At 43.0% G+C, this 16371-nt stretch overlaps 1 protein-coding gene across 1 annotated transcript in view; it reads left to right on the top strand.

Annotated features, from left to right (window-relative positions):
• Positions 1–6008: 6008 nt before the first annotated feature.
• The window catches only part of si:cabz01068815.1 (solute carrier family 51 subunit beta), a 364543-nt gene continuing 354180 nt past the window's right edge, over positions 6009–16371 (top strand). The window contains exon 1 of the mRNA XM_050052906.1: positions 6009–6015. The gene's annotated coding sequence lies outside the window, so the exon portion shown is untranslated. The remainder of the gene's footprint in view (positions 6016–16371) is intronic.

Below are 16371 nucleotides of genomic sequence, written 5' to 3'. Positions count from 1 at the left end.
TTACTGTGATTGCTGGCCTCCTTGTAAAAAGCGGTTTGATTTGGCAGAATGACCAAAATAACAAATAAAATGGAGAAAAAAAGAACGAGAAAGCTGAACTGGACAGAAGAGCAGTGCCTGCTGTTGGCACAGCTCATGGAGGAGAACAAAGGAGTTTTAAGAGGGAAATTCGGTCCCGGGATCACGGCACAAGGGAAGAGGTAGACTTGGGAGCAATCTTAGAATTCGAGGAATTCTAAGATTTTTCTTAAAGTGACGTCACTAAGAGCTACTTTTAGTCTTAGGATTCTTTGTGAATACGGGCCCTGATGACAAAACTGGTGCTATTCTTGAAGTTGATCTGAATTGTGTTATCTAGTTGTTTTTAATGAGTAGGCTATTATATTTTCCAGGTGGAATTATTCACGTGCTGAAGGTGCTCAACAAAAAGTCTGTGACTGGTTGCACAAAAAACCTTAAGTTTTTCCTTTAAGTATGACACTTAAGGATTAGTTTCTAGCTGAGGGACTTACACAGTTGCACAGAATCCCTTAAAAGGTTTCCTTTGCTAAGGAAAAACATTAACTCATTTACTGCGTTGAAAGGTAAAAATGACAGCAGGTAAAGTTTCCATGGAGATTGTTTGTTTGCTTGGACTCATGCTTGTGACGCCTGTTGTCGTGTCACTAAGTTGGTTTATAGTTAGATAGTGAAAAAATGGCAGAAGAAAAGAAGACAAGAAAACCATATTGGTCAGAGGAGGAAAAGATTACAAAGACTACAAAGTCAATTTGATCCCCGAATTCCAGAAAACAGAAAACACCCGTCGGAAGCAACGAAAATTAGTGTCCGTTATGTGTGTTTGTTTTTTTTCATTTATCACCATAAACTCTGTCATGTTGCAGTTAAGATAGAGTCAGAGGTACCTTAAGTTTTTAAGGGTAGGGGTAGGGGAGGGGGGTGGTTGTTTTTTCAACCTTGCTTTGGTTGCTAAAGGCTTTTTGTGCACCAGTGTGTAGGGATTCTTTAGGTGTAAGACCAAGACAAGGAGAAAACCAAAGGAAACCTGAAGGAGAAGACTTAAGGGTGTTTTGCCCTTTTATTATGAGGAAACCTTAACTAGGACTTTAGGAAAATCTTAACTTAAGTTGATTTGTGCATCTGGCTCCTGGGGATCAGTAAGTTTCCTCCTCTATAGATCATGACCGTCTTGACCATGTTGGACCAACAGATGGACAGACCAAACGTATGTGACATATTTTGACAAGGAAGAAGAATGATTTGATTAAAAACAGTATTTCTGGTTCTGCTGCATCGACTTTGTTCTGTTCATTGTGAGTCCAACAGTGTTGTAGACATGCTGTGAGTGGAGAGTTTGGGCTCGAGCACAGGAACAGAGAACAGGTGTGATTTTATCAAAGAGGAAGTTTATTACAAACACATGAATGGTGGATATGAGAGACTGGGTCCAGGGGATTTCTGTGGTTGGAATGATGATGAATGATAATGAATAGAGACGAGCACAGCAGGTAAGTTTTGTTGGAGAGCAGCAGGAGGAGAAGGTAAGCTGGCGGACAAGGTGGTGGTGATCCAGGAGAATAGACTGAGTGACAGGCACAAAACACAGCAGGAGAAGCTTGCTACCACAACTGCTGACACAATGATCTGACGAAGGCAGGAAGAAGAGTCAGAGAAGATATACTGGAGCACTGATGACTAATGGCTGGCAGGTGAGTAGGCAGAGGGAGGTAATGAGTGGATTGTAGACAGGTGTGTGTGGTGAGGAGAACCGGGGATCAGGACAACCAGGAGAACCACGCCCACGATGAACACACAGACAGAGAGGAAGAGACAGTGAGAAGCTGGAGACACATGGGAGGGGTGAATACATGAAACACAGAGGAAACCGAGGACATACGGCTGTGACAAGAAGTGCAATGACAAGTCTGTGTAATGCTCTTTAAATGCTCTAACATATATGTGTCAGTATATATTAGGGATATAGTGATTCATTGATCATAATCGATGTATTGATTTTATGATCAACGATCATTGATGAAAACATTGATCCATATCATCATTTTTAGTATATGCCTTTATTTTGAAATTCTAGTTCACCATCAAAGAGCAGAGGAGAAGATACCAGCCAAGAAAAAAGGATGATCAGGATAATGTTATTCACTCAGGTTCATGGCACTTTTTTTCAATAAACAAGCAGTATTTAGATGCATTTTTTTAAATGAACTCAAAATTCAAAGTTCCCAGTGTGAAATAGTTTCTTTTCATCGGGTCTTTGGGACACATGGCACCCTGATGCAGGCCAGATTTGGCCCATGGGCCGTAAGTTGAGTATCACTGGTCCACTATGTAGGACTTAAAGACATCTAGTAGTGATGCTGCAGACTGCAACCAGCTGTGACCGTGTGCCAAACATGTAGGAGAACTACGGCGGCCAACGTAAAAACATTAATGGCCCTATCCAGAGCCAGTGTTTGGTTTGTCTGCTCTGGGCTACAGTAGAAACAACATCAAGAATCTGTGGAAGACATGTTTATATAAAACACTCATTTTGATGCCTGGTTCAGAGCAAAGATTCACGACGAGATAAGTTGAAACAGGGAACTACTTGCAACCCACCCTCCGACACCAGCACAATGTGAGGACGGAAACAGAAGGCTCGATGTGGATGGAGCACCTGCAGCAAGTGGTCATTTTGACTTGACCGACCGACGGACGTCACTACAAGCCAGGTGACGAGCTTTTCATTCTAAAACAAGCCCCAGGTAATTTGACACCATCAGCCGGCTTGAGTCCAGCTCAGACCAGCGCTGCTACTTTTCTCTGCAACAGTTTGTCTCATCGCAAGTCATTGGTCTGAACTGGGCTTAAAGGGAAATTTCGGTTTATTTCAACCTGTCTCCTATCGTCCTAAATTTGTTTCAAGTGACTAATGACATAAAAATAATAATAGCATGTTAGCCACTGACAAAGAGCTTCGTGAAATTGAAGAATGGAGGAGGAGGAGAGAGAGGCGCAACAGGTAGAGGACGAGAGAGGAGGAATGGCTGCTGCAAGGCTGCGTAGCTCTGGAGATTGGTGGTGTACCTGTGAATGCTGTGCCCCAGTGCCCACAGAAGAGGAATGCCTCTGTTGCAAGGAATGGGACCGGTTGCAGCCTTATTTTCAAGGTCTGGATGTGACCGAGGACGAGACACCTCCACCTGGAGTAGTATCCAGCTGGGCTTTATCTAGAGCTCGCGAGATATATTTCGGCCGCGCTTTGGAAAGCAGAGCTAGATGGTAAACAAACATGGCAGCACACCGGTAAGGTAAGACAACACGTTTACATGTCGTTTTCTATATGTTCTCTGACATTTATCCTAACGATATGAGGCGGTCTTTGTGGAAAAAAAGCTTGTTTAGTGGACTAACTTTGCACTTGAAGGTTGCCCGTTCACTTACGTTTTAACAGGTCTGATGCGACTATGCGCCCCGGCTGTATCTAGGCTAACGGCTAACATGCTAACTATTATTTTTATGTCACTAGTCACTTGAAACAAATTTAGGACGATAGGAGACAGGTTGAAATAAACCGAAATTTCCCTTTAAGGCAACAAAAAAAAAGACAATGATTTTTAGTTTGAGGTGATTATACATTAATGGAAACATAGTTATGAATATTATTATGCTTAAAGATCCAATTTGGAAAAAATGGTATATGTTTAAACATGAGCTATGATATAATTGGTCAGTGCTAATTACTGTGTTGAGGAATTATAGATAACAGTTGTTTAAATGTGTTTTAATGAGTTAACTGTTTCCGCTTGACTAAATGACAACTTTCAAATCGTTTGCACTTCTGTTTTACCTCCTTGTGCAAACACTGATCATTATTTGAGGTCTGTTCTCCACATCATGTAATGTTAGTTTCAGTTGAGGCATGTGGGATGTGTTTGCTTCCATTGTTTGCTCTGCTGCCTCCAGTCACCTGTTGGTTTTTCCCCAACACAGCGCAGATGTTGACTGATTACAAGGGAAGTTGATCGCCTTAGTACAACGGCAGCCTCCCATTCATCACCTATCACCCATCACTGACAGAGGAAGTTTGCTCAGGGAGATGGCTGCATCCTCATATCATAGTTAATAGGAGCTGATACACTGTGGGGCGTTACATAACACCTGGCCATGAAGAATAAAGACAAGGGGGACCAATATTCTGATGCTCCGCTGTTCAAACAAAGAACCAGCGTCACTGGATGTTCCACTGTAAAGCATCTAACCTGCCAGAAATATAACTGAAGAACTTTTCTCCAACTTTACTGAGAAAACTTAAATAATTCAGTGCATAAAGTATCCAGGCTGTTCTCACAAATTTCTCATATGTTTTCCTCTCTGATGAAGCTCATAGTTAGGGCTGGCTCAAGCTTGAACCAACCCCTAGTCAGGCTGCAATAGGTCACGACTGCCAGTGGACTTTGCCTCTCCTCCTTTTTCTTTCCATCTGTACACATTTACATCCCACTGTTATTGTTATTATTGTTGTTGCCATGCATCTCTCTAAACCCAACCATCTGAGGCAGGTAACCGCCCACCTGCACCTTGGCTCTATTCAAGGTTTCTGCCTATTAGAAGGAAGTTTCTCCTCTTCACCAAGTGCTTGCTCATAAGTCAGTTGTTGGGTCTCTGTAAATTAAAGAGTACGGTGCCCAACCTGCTCTATATGAAGAATGTCCTGAGATACATTGGGGCTATATTCATAAAATTGTTTGTGTGTGTGTGTGTGTGTGTGTGTGTGTGTGTGTGTGTGCAGATGCTACAATGGAGGTCTGGTTGTCACTCAAGTCAGCAGACAAAGGCAGCAGCAGGACAGACTCTGGGGAACAATGGACATGAGTCTGATCGACAAGGACTCACACACACACACACACACACTCACACACGAAATTAAAAAAGTTTGAAATGGGCAGTGATACGTGATGAGGTCCGGGGCTGGGTCTGAAATATTTGGTGCATTTAAACAAAACTGATCACACACTGTATTTAAAGTCCACACTGTGTGCATCAGTAAAACGTTACATTACAATTTAACAGTACAGAAGTTTGGATTCTAGGTAACTTAGACTGAATGTCAAAAACACATCAACTAGCACTGAAGTGGTGTACAGCACAATAATGACATTTTTCTGCAGCCGGGAGGCGTCTTCAGTGTTTCAGATGGAAAGAAAATCTTTGCAACATCACAGAAGTAAAAGGACTCTGTTTGCTGATCGGCTGTGGATATTCCTTCTGGGACAGTTTCCCGCCATAAGTTCAACAATCCCCAACTTATAGTTTGGCCACACTGCACCGCAGAATCAAACGGGCGCAGCTTAGAGCAGCTACTGCAGCTTTGTTGGTTTATTTTTACACGCCCAGGTGGCCGAATGGTAACAGGAGTACAAAGAATAAAACTTTGTATCATCACATCACCACATACATGTAACTGGCAAGCCAAGTCGCCAGAAAAAAAGGTTTCTACAAACCATGACTGTGTAACATTTGCAGGTTTCATACTTATCATGTCAGCGTTTCTAAAGTGACGTAGTATATGAGCTGACTTTCAGGAGGTGGAGGAGATGGTGAAAAGCGTGACACCTGGGCGGAATGTCCTGCCAAGCTGCAGACAACGGTTCAGGACTAACAAATGACAGCAAGTCATTGCTGTTTTATCAGCAGCTCTTTAGGCACCAAACAAGGGTCCTTTGAAACGACTCGTCACTGTGTTTCCAGTAGCATTTTAGGCAAGAAAAACGGTTGTTATTTTACAGAGACATTGCTGCTTTTCCTGTTGGGATTGTGCCCCAAAATATGATTTTTTCCTAACCATAACCAAGTGGTTTGCGCCTAAACCTAATTACAGAGTTGTTGAAATGTAAAGCGTCAACGTATCCTCTACATAATAACATGCAAATGTAACGTATCCATGGTTTGCAGAAACGTACACTACTAGCATTTTTTCTGGTGACTGGGTTGTAATCAATACTGAACATCACAGAGTGGATACACTATGTTTGCACATGAGCATGATGCTGATCCGCTGACCACATGGCTGATGGCTCTGATGATACCAGACTGTGATGATGTTTATGGCTGGTTTCACACACTGTTTCCCCTTCAGCCAGCTAATTGAGCTGCATCCCATTTGGTGTGTGTGAGTGAGCAGCGTGAAGCTGAAGCATGACTCGCTTATGAATATGTGCACACTTACAACGTTCAGCCTGCCTGCCACCTGCCGGCTGTGAGCCTGCTGCTCTGACGACACCCTCACCTCAAAACTAAGCTTCTCCTTGTTCTGACTTGTACCATAAAAATAACTACAAAACAGCCCCCTGAGGAAGTTAGGACTCAAACAAATATTCAAAAGAAGTCTCTCTCTCTCTCCCTCTCTTAAACACACACAAGCACACACATTTTTGCCCCCTTGTTGCAGACAGCCCAAAATCTTCTTGACCATTCCCCCAATTAACCCTTTGACATTGTGTGTGTACAAAAAGAGTATGTATGTGTGTCCTCAATCTGTCCATCAGGTGCTTTTAGAAGCATATGCCCAGTGGTGTGTGTGTGTATGTGTGTGTGTGTTGTGGGGGTACAAAGATGAATGGGGCAGGATACCTTGTGAATTTTAGGAAGGGTTTATGCTCATTAGGTTGGGTCCATGCTGCTGCTGGTTAAATAGTTTGGGATGTAATTAAAAGACTCAAATAATGAACAGTGTTTTCACAACTGAACGCTGCAGCTGCATTATTACCTGCAACCAAATGCAAGCTCATGTATATTGATGCAGAGACGTTTTACCATGTTATTTCACTAGGTTTTTCTCCCTTTGTTTGTAGCTTTCTTACTACTTGTTTTAGCTAATCATGCTTTATGCTGTTATTTTAAAGACATGTTATGATGCTCAGAAATGGTAGTATTCAGCAGGTAAGTAGTACTTTACCTGTCAGGACATCTTTTATCAAATAAAGTTTGTATGTGATTTGAAACAGTTGAGGTTTTGTCAGTCCCTTTGGTGATTTCGTTGGCTTTTTTCAGGATTATTGCAGCGTAAAATGCCTGATTTGGCGGCAGCTTTTCTAAAAAATTGCGATGAAAGTTGTGATGAAAGTGCGTGAGACAGTGAAAATTTGCTTTGTTTTATTTAATTCATTAAAAAAACAAAGGTAACTTGTTCCAGGGGGAGTAACACTTAACTCTGGTCTGAGTATTTTCAAAAAGGCTCAGGATTACATGTTCTGGAGGACAGCTTCAACATGTTTCAACATTTTATTTGACAATACTTTTCCTAAACTATTTTCTTTAACATACACACACAAGCACACACACCAAAGTGGGAAATTAGCACCAGTGAAATGCTGGTTTAACATGAAGTTGCTGGTGGATTTAAGACACAAAATAATAATTTCCTTTTAAATGAATCAAATTTGAATATACCTGTCAGTGGCTGCTAGATGTTCACATTTTCTTAATCTAACTTACCTTCATTCTTTCAGCGCTTGCAGCAGCAACAGCCTCTGTCACAGTGTCTGGTCTGTGCTCCTTTAGTTTCAGCCATTCTCCGAATATGTTTTTCAGTAGAAAAGTGTTTGTCAAACGATGATTTTCGTTTGTGTTCCACAGTAAAACTGCAGGGGGTGCAGAACAGTTTACGTCCGCTTTCGTGAAGAACATCAGGAAATTGTTTTACAGGGTCTTTAGCAGTAATTTTTGTTGGTAAATGTGAGAAATCAGAATCGCACCTGTCTGTATCTTTATACCATAAACTAGGAAGTGAATTTGGTAATGTACGTCCATTACGTTTGTGCGGGGGACTGCTATGAGTGGTGGAACTCACACGAGGCAGGTCAAAGTTGCGGAAAGGTTGCGGTGATTGATCAAAATTGCACAGTCATGCAGAATTCACGGAGATTGGTTGAATTTGCGTTAATTGTTGCAACATCGCAAATTCCTGGAGGGACTGTTTTGTGTCTGTATATGGACAAATATGTGGATATGAATGGGTAAAGGAGATTGTCAGTTACAGGAATATAAACAGCAATGATGATAGGCAACTTTATGCCTTAGTACTGTTCACAAATATATTGTTTAAAAATGGGGGGAATCAAATTTTCTCCTTATACTTTATTAGCTTTGAGCTACGTGAGTCTCACCATTACACCTGAAACAAAAGTCGGTACGTTTTATTAGCTCTGCTCCATGTAAAGTAAAGTAACCATGGATGAAGAGATAATCATTACTGGATTACTTTTGATGCTTGAAAAAAGTCTAAATTTGATGATGATGAATCAGAATCTGGAGTTATGAGGAACACTTTTTTACATGATTTCTAAATGGACTGATGAACAACTTTGCTTCTTTTTTATTTGACTAAAAAAAGTCTGTGCAATTTGTTGAAGCAAAACTCAACAATCAGGCTTCATGGGCTCAGTGTTCTTGACACAAACTGGTTCGACATCTTGTCCGACCAAGTCTAAAAACAAAAGTGTTAATAGGTGGTCTACAGGCTACAGTGGAAGAGGAGGTGAAGATCTGCCCTCAGATGATCTGACCTCAGCATACTGAGGTGCTTAACCTGCACAGGCCAGACTGAACTCTGGGCAAAGACAACAGATGAAGAATTAATTTCATACTGTCAACTTTCCAAGATCACACCTAACTTAGGAAGCCACTGCTAAATACACGCAGCTTCATGTTTAATGAGCAGTAGCGTTGGTACAGCTGTGAAGAGTGTATAGAAAGCATTCCGTGTGTGTGTGTGTGTGTGTGTGTGTGTGTTGGATGTTGCTAATGAGTTGAGAAGCAGGTCAGCTCAGCCAGAAGATAGAGGCCTCCTGGTGAGGAGTGGTCACTACTTCGTGATGGCCACGCTTCAGGACACAAACACACACACACAAGGAAGCTGATCAAGTGTATGCAATGAGGTCAGGGAGGTGTGTGGGAAGAGGAGGATGGCGTGAGAACACAAGGCGACGAAGGGGGAAAAAATCCCTCTTACTTTTTTCCTTGGATCCATATTGTTCTGCAGTGGTGGCCACAGGCTGGACACATGCCGGCCATTTGGGCAACAGGTGGTCGGGCATGTTCTGCTGAGGTCAACAGACACAGTGGAGAATAAAAGCATGGCCACTGTGATGAACAAAGGATGAAAAATTGGATTTAATTTTTGAGCAAGCTGAGCAGAAGTTCATGATATATTCAGAGACTCAGTGACTGCCCCAGATTTTTTTATTTTCATCCCTTAAAGTCACGATGACAAAGAATGGATACCAACAGCACATCTTTCTTCCTGCTCAGTCTTTGCACTTTGTTATTAATGTGCTGTTTAAATGTTCTGAGCAACAAGATACTGAAGAATAACCACTGGAGAAGCATGTTGATGCACCTTTAGCCTTGGCTGGCAGAGGTCTGGACTTTAGTCCGATTTAATGAGCTGGTTATCATTCTGAACTCGCCGCTTGGTTAGTGACTTTGGCATCAGACACCAACACCAAAAGCCACCTTTTGAAGCGGTATGAGCTGGTGGCACCACCACTGGACAGGGTCAGTTTGAAAGGCTGCCAGTAAAAACGTTGAAGAAGGAGCTGGAAGTCCCGAAGGGAAGGGTGTGAGGAGTGATGGATGGGTCCAACAAACACCTGACTTTAACCCAAGAGGCCAGTGTGCACTTCCCGTATAAATGTTGAGCCAAACCATGATGTTTTTTTTTAAACCTAATCATGTGCTTATTTAGAAAAGACACAATGCATTTAACAGGCGTAAATTGACACGCTGTGCCGAAACATTGACAGCAAACACAAGAGGATGCCTTGCATGTAATGTGTAGACGTCGATGTCACTGACAAAGCAACGATATTTGAAGAGTTGGGATGAGAACGCATTGATATAATGGGTCCATGTCATTGGTCCGACAGCCCATTGGTCCGACATCCCATTAGTCCGTCGGTCGGCGGTGCTGAACGGCTCCCGTATTTCTACCGGCCGCGACCGACTCTGGGTCAGCTGGGAAAGGCTTGAGGCGGAGCAGGCTCACGGCTTGTGTGTTTGTCACTTTCTTTTTCATTTTAACCCACACCATGATCTTTTCCTGACCCTAACCAAGTGGTTTTTGTGCCTAAACCTAAGCAGACCTTAACCACAGGGCATCATGATGATTTCGGAACGGACTTCGGAACAATGGGTTTAATATGGTCGGAACAATGGGATGTCAGACCAATGGGCAGTTCCCAATATAATCAGCTCTCACTCCTTCATTCAGTGCCGTTGCTGCACTACATTACTGCATGACAACAAAATAAACAGCAGGAAAAGGAGCTATTTTTAATCTATTTCATCCACAAAAGCAACATGCAACATTCGAGAGAGAGAAATTTAGTCTTGCTCAGTAACTTTAGCTGCCAGGCTGTCTGATTCAATTGCTAGTTGTTCACTCGCCATAGTAGGCAGCGTGAGCATGGCCTATGCTAACAGGAAGTGGAAAAAGTTGGGGATTCATGTACACTTGGACATTCGTCAGGCTAACCCGGTACATACTGGACATTTGTTCAAGGAGATTTGCTTATTCATTTTCACCCATCACTTCTCTGGGGCTCCAGAGGGTCATGTTCAACCCTGATCAGTAAGTTTCAGATCAGATTGAAGTAACTGCCAAACGACAGGTACCCTTGGCAGTGATTACTACACTGCTGCCTTTTTCTGTATTCGAAGAAGCTGCTGTAACATGGTAGAACTTAGTCCGTATTCTGTTAACATCTTGCCTTCAGCTGATGGAGAACGCTGCAGCGAGGCTTCTCTTCTGGTACCTGAGGAAGAGACAGCATTACACTGGTGCTAGCATCCCTGCAGCGGCTTCCTGTCAAACACGGGATTGATTTCAATGTTCCTTTATTTGTTTTGGTACCCTTGTACATCCCAGAATTTCTCTGCCCTTACTACATCTCTTCTTAGATCCTGTCTTTTAAATGTCCCACAATCAAGGCTAGTGGCTATGGGGGACAGTGACTTTGTTGTGGCTGCTCCAAAGCTTTGGAACAGCCTTCTGCTTTCAGTCAAATGCCCCCTGCCATCAACACTTTCAAGACAAATCTTAAGATGTATGTTTTTAGTGACTTTTGGTTGCTTTTAGTGGTTTAATTAAGTTTTTCTACTGCTATTTATTGTTGTCATTATGCCTTTTTACATTTTTAATACTGGTTGTGCGCCATTCATTTGTACAACACTTTGGTCAACGCTTGTTTTTAACCGTGCAACATAATTAAACTTGATTTGATTTGATCTTTTCGTCTTTTGTATTATTCCTGTTTCACATATGGACCAGGTGCTCCTCCAGGAAATGAAGCAAAGTTTACACACAGCCATCAGCCAGTGTATCAGATCATATCCTATTCAATTACAAATGCACGGACTGGTCCACCTCTCAAAAGCCTGCTTGCCAGCCATCCTGTCTGTCTGCTGAGGGGTCTTTGACCCCCTCGAGCCGAGGCTTTGACAACGTGACAAGGCAGCAGGCAGCAAGCCGCAGGCCACGGGGCTGATGGGCCACGATATTGTGTAGAGGGCAACTGTCCATTCTGGACTATTGTCTGGATGAGCGCTACTGTCTCTGAGACAAAAGAAGCACCTGCCTGATCATCCAAACACACACACACACACACACACACACACATACTGGTCTGCCATGTGCCTGACACAAGGCCGCTGTGTCCATAACCTCACATTACACAAAGGAGGGGAGTGTGATGTGGGGCTGGACATGTAGCACACGCTCAGGGATTGTGTGTGTGTGTGTGTGTGTGTGGGTTGTGGTTATGGATATTGGCGGGAGAGAAGTGGGTGAGTGTGTACGGGGGCTGTGTGTGTGTGTGTGTGTGTGCGTTGGGGGTGGGAAGGCTCACTCTAGGGGTCAGTTTGGCGGGAATGTCAGGCTTGTTGGATTTACATCTGTTCAGCAGTGTGCCAGGCTGTGCGCCACACTACAGAAAACACACACACACACACTCACAAGCTGATCCAGCCATTTGTGAGGAACAGAAAGGCATCATGTTGGCATGTGCCTGATTAACAACAGGTCAATCTGTCCCTCTGTGTATGTGTGTATGTGTGCACATGAGCAGCGGAAGCGACACTAAAACACTTGTTGCGCATCTGTCCTCCGAGGCATGTCCAACGAGCAGCTCCTGTAGTCAAAGAGAGGCTCTGTTGATGCAACCAGTCTTCTATTGACAGTCATCCAGAGAGACAGAGGCAGACTCAGTCATAGCTGTCAGGCCTCCCCATCCCTGTTGGTCTTAGTGAATAATTGTGCATTCATGTGCTGTCAGGATAATTGCATACACTGCTCTTCACCCGCAGTTTCACTTAAATGTCCCGCCATGTCAGACTCTGAGGTTGAAGAAATCAGGCCACGAGTTTCAGTAGTTATAATGGCAAAACAAATCATCTATGACCTCTATCAAAGTGTTTGCTCTGGAAAATATCTTGCATTGGATCTTTTCTGATTGCAAACCCTTAAACTTGACAGAGATGCAGCGTTCTCATCTGACAAAGGCTTCAGAAGATCCAAAAGGTATTTCAACCCGTTGTCAGTCCCAGGTTGTCGAATACCGACACTTTGTCACGCAACTCAGCGTCTGAATACTGATGCAGGGGGCACCCTTTAGCGTGTGTGTGTCACTCACAGCTGAAACATATTGTAACATGTGTTCAATGTTTTGAAACAGTTGAGGTTAGATTTAGGCGACAAACGTCCTTGATGTGGTTTAGAAAATAGATGTCAGTGTGGGACAGCCATACATATGACATTACGTTAAATCAACATGGACTTTTTGATTCACAAGCAGTGGTGGATCTTCCCATAGCGACATAGGAACTGTTCACATGGGCCATGAGCTGTGGTCTCCTGGGTGACAGTCTGGTTTTGTTTGACCCATTCACCTCCATTTCCTCCTGCTGTGGATGAGTTTACATTGGAGTTAGTTAAAAGCCTGGTGCATCTCATAAGGACCCAAAAGGGTGTGACAAAACTGCAAAATGTGACACCTGGAAATGAGAAGGGGCGAAAGCAAAAGACAAAACTGAAGATAGTATATTAATGCTTTGGCAAAACATTTAGTGGCACGGGGAGACAATGTTGGTCAAGGCTTGGACATAATTTCCACATTGAACGCTGCGGTCATGCAGATTCTCATGTGGTTCAATACATTGTTTAATTGACGGACTGTGTCAGCCCCTGGCAGAAGGTGAGCCACTGGTATCGGGTAAAACCAAAACTAAATGAGGCTGCTGGGTCTAGATTGAACTTCTCAAAACTAACTTCACAATGGTGAGGCTGCTGCAACTAGCTTGAAGGCAGTGTTTTGTCCTGGACTGGAGCAAGAAACGGGAGCGCGTGCAGCCGGCACACTTGCAATGCCTACAGTCCCTGTGCACACAAAAAATGAGCTACGTACAGACGTCTGCACAGAGGTCTGTGGTTACTCTTGCAGACATGGCTGGATGATGAGATTTACATCACATGGACATGCAGAAACTGTGAATTGGCCTTCAGCCTCAACTTGTTAAAGATACATTAAAAGTCATATTTTTATGGACATTTCAATTTGTGATAGATGAGACATTGTAGAACTAAGTGAAGGGAAAAGGCCACCTCCCCAGCCATGTGAAATGTGTCCTTTGCACTGTCTGTGATCTTTATGGGCCAATATAGGTCAGCAGGTGCTGAAGTGAGGAAAGAGCATGACAGCATGAGACAGAGCCTGAAAATAGGTGTGATAGTTGGCAACCCCACTGTTAGTAGGCAGGAGAGCGTACATTTTGTGGCCATTGATCTGTTGCAGCTCCCCTGAAGCAGCCTTGCTCAAGGGCACCTCACTGATGATAATAAGAGACGGGCAAGTTCTGGTCATCTCCTTCCCTCACTCAAATCACTGGCATCACCTCTACCTGTAATAACACCACTGTGGGCTCATGAGCTGGGTGACTATCCTCACAAAGAACTGACATTTATGACTGTGATTTTCACAACATTTAAACAAGTAGGTTAGTCCAACTGAACACTTCCTGTGAGTCATGATATTTTTCTTGGAAAGACCTGCCCACAAGTGTTAACTACATTGAATATAAAAGCTTTTCTGTTTGCACAAAGGCCACTTAGAAGGTCTTGAATTTGCAGAAACATTAATAATGTGCAAACAAAGCAAGACAAGGTGACTTGGGTTACCAGGTGGAGACACATGGCTCGGTGATAACTGCAGTATCTCTGTTTGTCGGGGAGTGCAAACAGTGACTGGTTAGTGATAAAGTGGCGGTGACTTTGAACAACCGACCAACAACTCCCACACAAGGGCTGTAACACTGCTGGCATGAACATCAAGACCAACGTCCGGTAGTAAAATGTAAACACGAGGTGAGTTAAAATGAGAGGACAGAATCTGCAACAACAATCAAGTATTTCAACAGACTTTCTGGAATTTGTTTTGCTTTCGTTTTTACGCTTTGTTGAGAAGAACACGGAACTGAAAATATTTAGAGGCTGATGCACTGCTGCTGGTTTCAGTGACTGATAAATGCATTACCTTGGATAAGTTACTGGCTCACCTGCTCTGATCTGCTGACTGAGGTCAACCTCATTTCCGTGCATGATCTTGTAGATATAATTTCTCACATGCATCCGCCATTATGCCCGAGTGATATAATTCCAACAAAGTGTTTTTTAACAGGTCCTGCCGGTCGATTATCAATCAGTCCCTCTCCTCTGGCTACAGACCTGACTATTTCAGGACAGCCAGTGTCTTCCTTCTTCTTAAAAACCCTCCCTAGATACATCTGACAACTGTGTCAGCTACAGGCCAATTTCAAAACCATCCTTCATTTCTAAAATTCTTTTAAAAGTGTCACCAGCTTCTCCAGTTGGTTAAGAGAATCAATAACAAAACCATCGTACTGAAACAGCACTGCTAAAAGTAACAAACACTATTCTTGTGCGTGCTCATGAAGGAGAATATTCTATTTTAGTTTTGCTTTGATTTAACTGCTGCATTTCATACCATCAGCCATGCCATTTTACTGGATAGATTACATAACTGTGTTGGTATCTCTGGCACTGCACTTTATGGTTTCCTCAACCTTCAAGGTTATATGTTCCACTTACATCTTGGGCCCCACAGGGGTTGATACTGGGACCTATTGTTTTCACTATACCTCTGGTTAATCTGCTGAACTCTCTAGTGGTATCTCTTACAATCGCTATGCTGATGTTCTTTTCTCATGAATGAAGAAAAAGGTGACGATTCTGTATAAACTGAAGTAAACAGGGACCATGTTTAACAAAAGCAAAACTATATAAAAAAATCTGTTTACAAACTCACACAAAACTTGTGCAGCATAATACACATCTCATTTACCCAGTCATGTGCTCAGCACTTCCCAAACACAAGCATTTTCACTTAAATGTTATAAAACACTTCTGCCACTGAGTAGTGTGGCAATGAGCGCCACTAGAGCAGATTTAAAACGTGTACACGCTTGAGCTCAGGCAGATAAGTCAACCACGCATGACACTGTTTGTGCTGATGTGTTTAAAATCATAATGTTTCAGTGAAAATGCAAGTGTTCTCGTTCTCATTCCGACCTCGTCACATATGATAAGTTTGGTCATGGACTTTCTACATTGAGATATGACGTCCAAGGTACCCTGGGTGTGTTGGTTGTTGACGTTCTGGGACGCCGTGTCAACTTCAGCCTGTTACATGCATTGTCTGTTTTCAAAATACACTTCTGTTTTCACAGGAAATGTACAGTTTGCATACAGTCTCTTTCAAAATAAAACCACTACGTTGGTACAACAACAAATTGACTTTTTATTCCTTCAACAACAAATGCACCTGGTTACGTTTAACCAAAACTCACACATGGTTGGGTTTAGGCAACAAAAGCAGGTGGCTGGGTTTACAATCACATGGGAAGTGAACACCAGCCTCCTGGGTGAAAGTCAGTGGTTGTTGGACCCATCATCCACCCTTCCGCACGCCCTACTTGGACTTTCACCACCTCAGCTTTCATTGTTGTCCCGCTGCATTTCCCCCAGATGCCACTGTTAAACAATAACAGTGACTGACTGTGTATCATGCCAACATGAGAGGTCAGCTTTTTTTGTCGGTGTCTAACGCCGGAAGTCACTGACCAAGCACTGGTTTTCAACAACTTTGGAGTGAGACTAAAGCCCCTTTTAGATAGGAGTTGTGCAAATTTGCAGGAAAGCCCAATCAGTCTTTTTTCAGCATTGGCAGTATAAAAACAAAATCGGGGAGTGCAGCAAAATGCTGCCTACCTGCTTTTGTTTATACAGAATGTGCCTTTTTC

The sequence above is a fragment of the Epinephelus moara genome, chromosome 1 (genome assembly GCF_006386435.1).
Source record: "Epinephelus moara isolate mb chromosome 1, YSFRI_EMoa_1.0, whole genome shotgun sequence".
In the NCBI taxonomy this organism is placed as follows: domain Eukaryota; kingdom Metazoa; phylum Chordata; class Actinopteri; order Perciformes; family Serranidae; genus Epinephelus; species Epinephelus moara.
The sequence above is the reverse complement of the archived record's forward strand: the minus strand, read 5'-3'. Positions and strand labels throughout refer to the sequence as shown.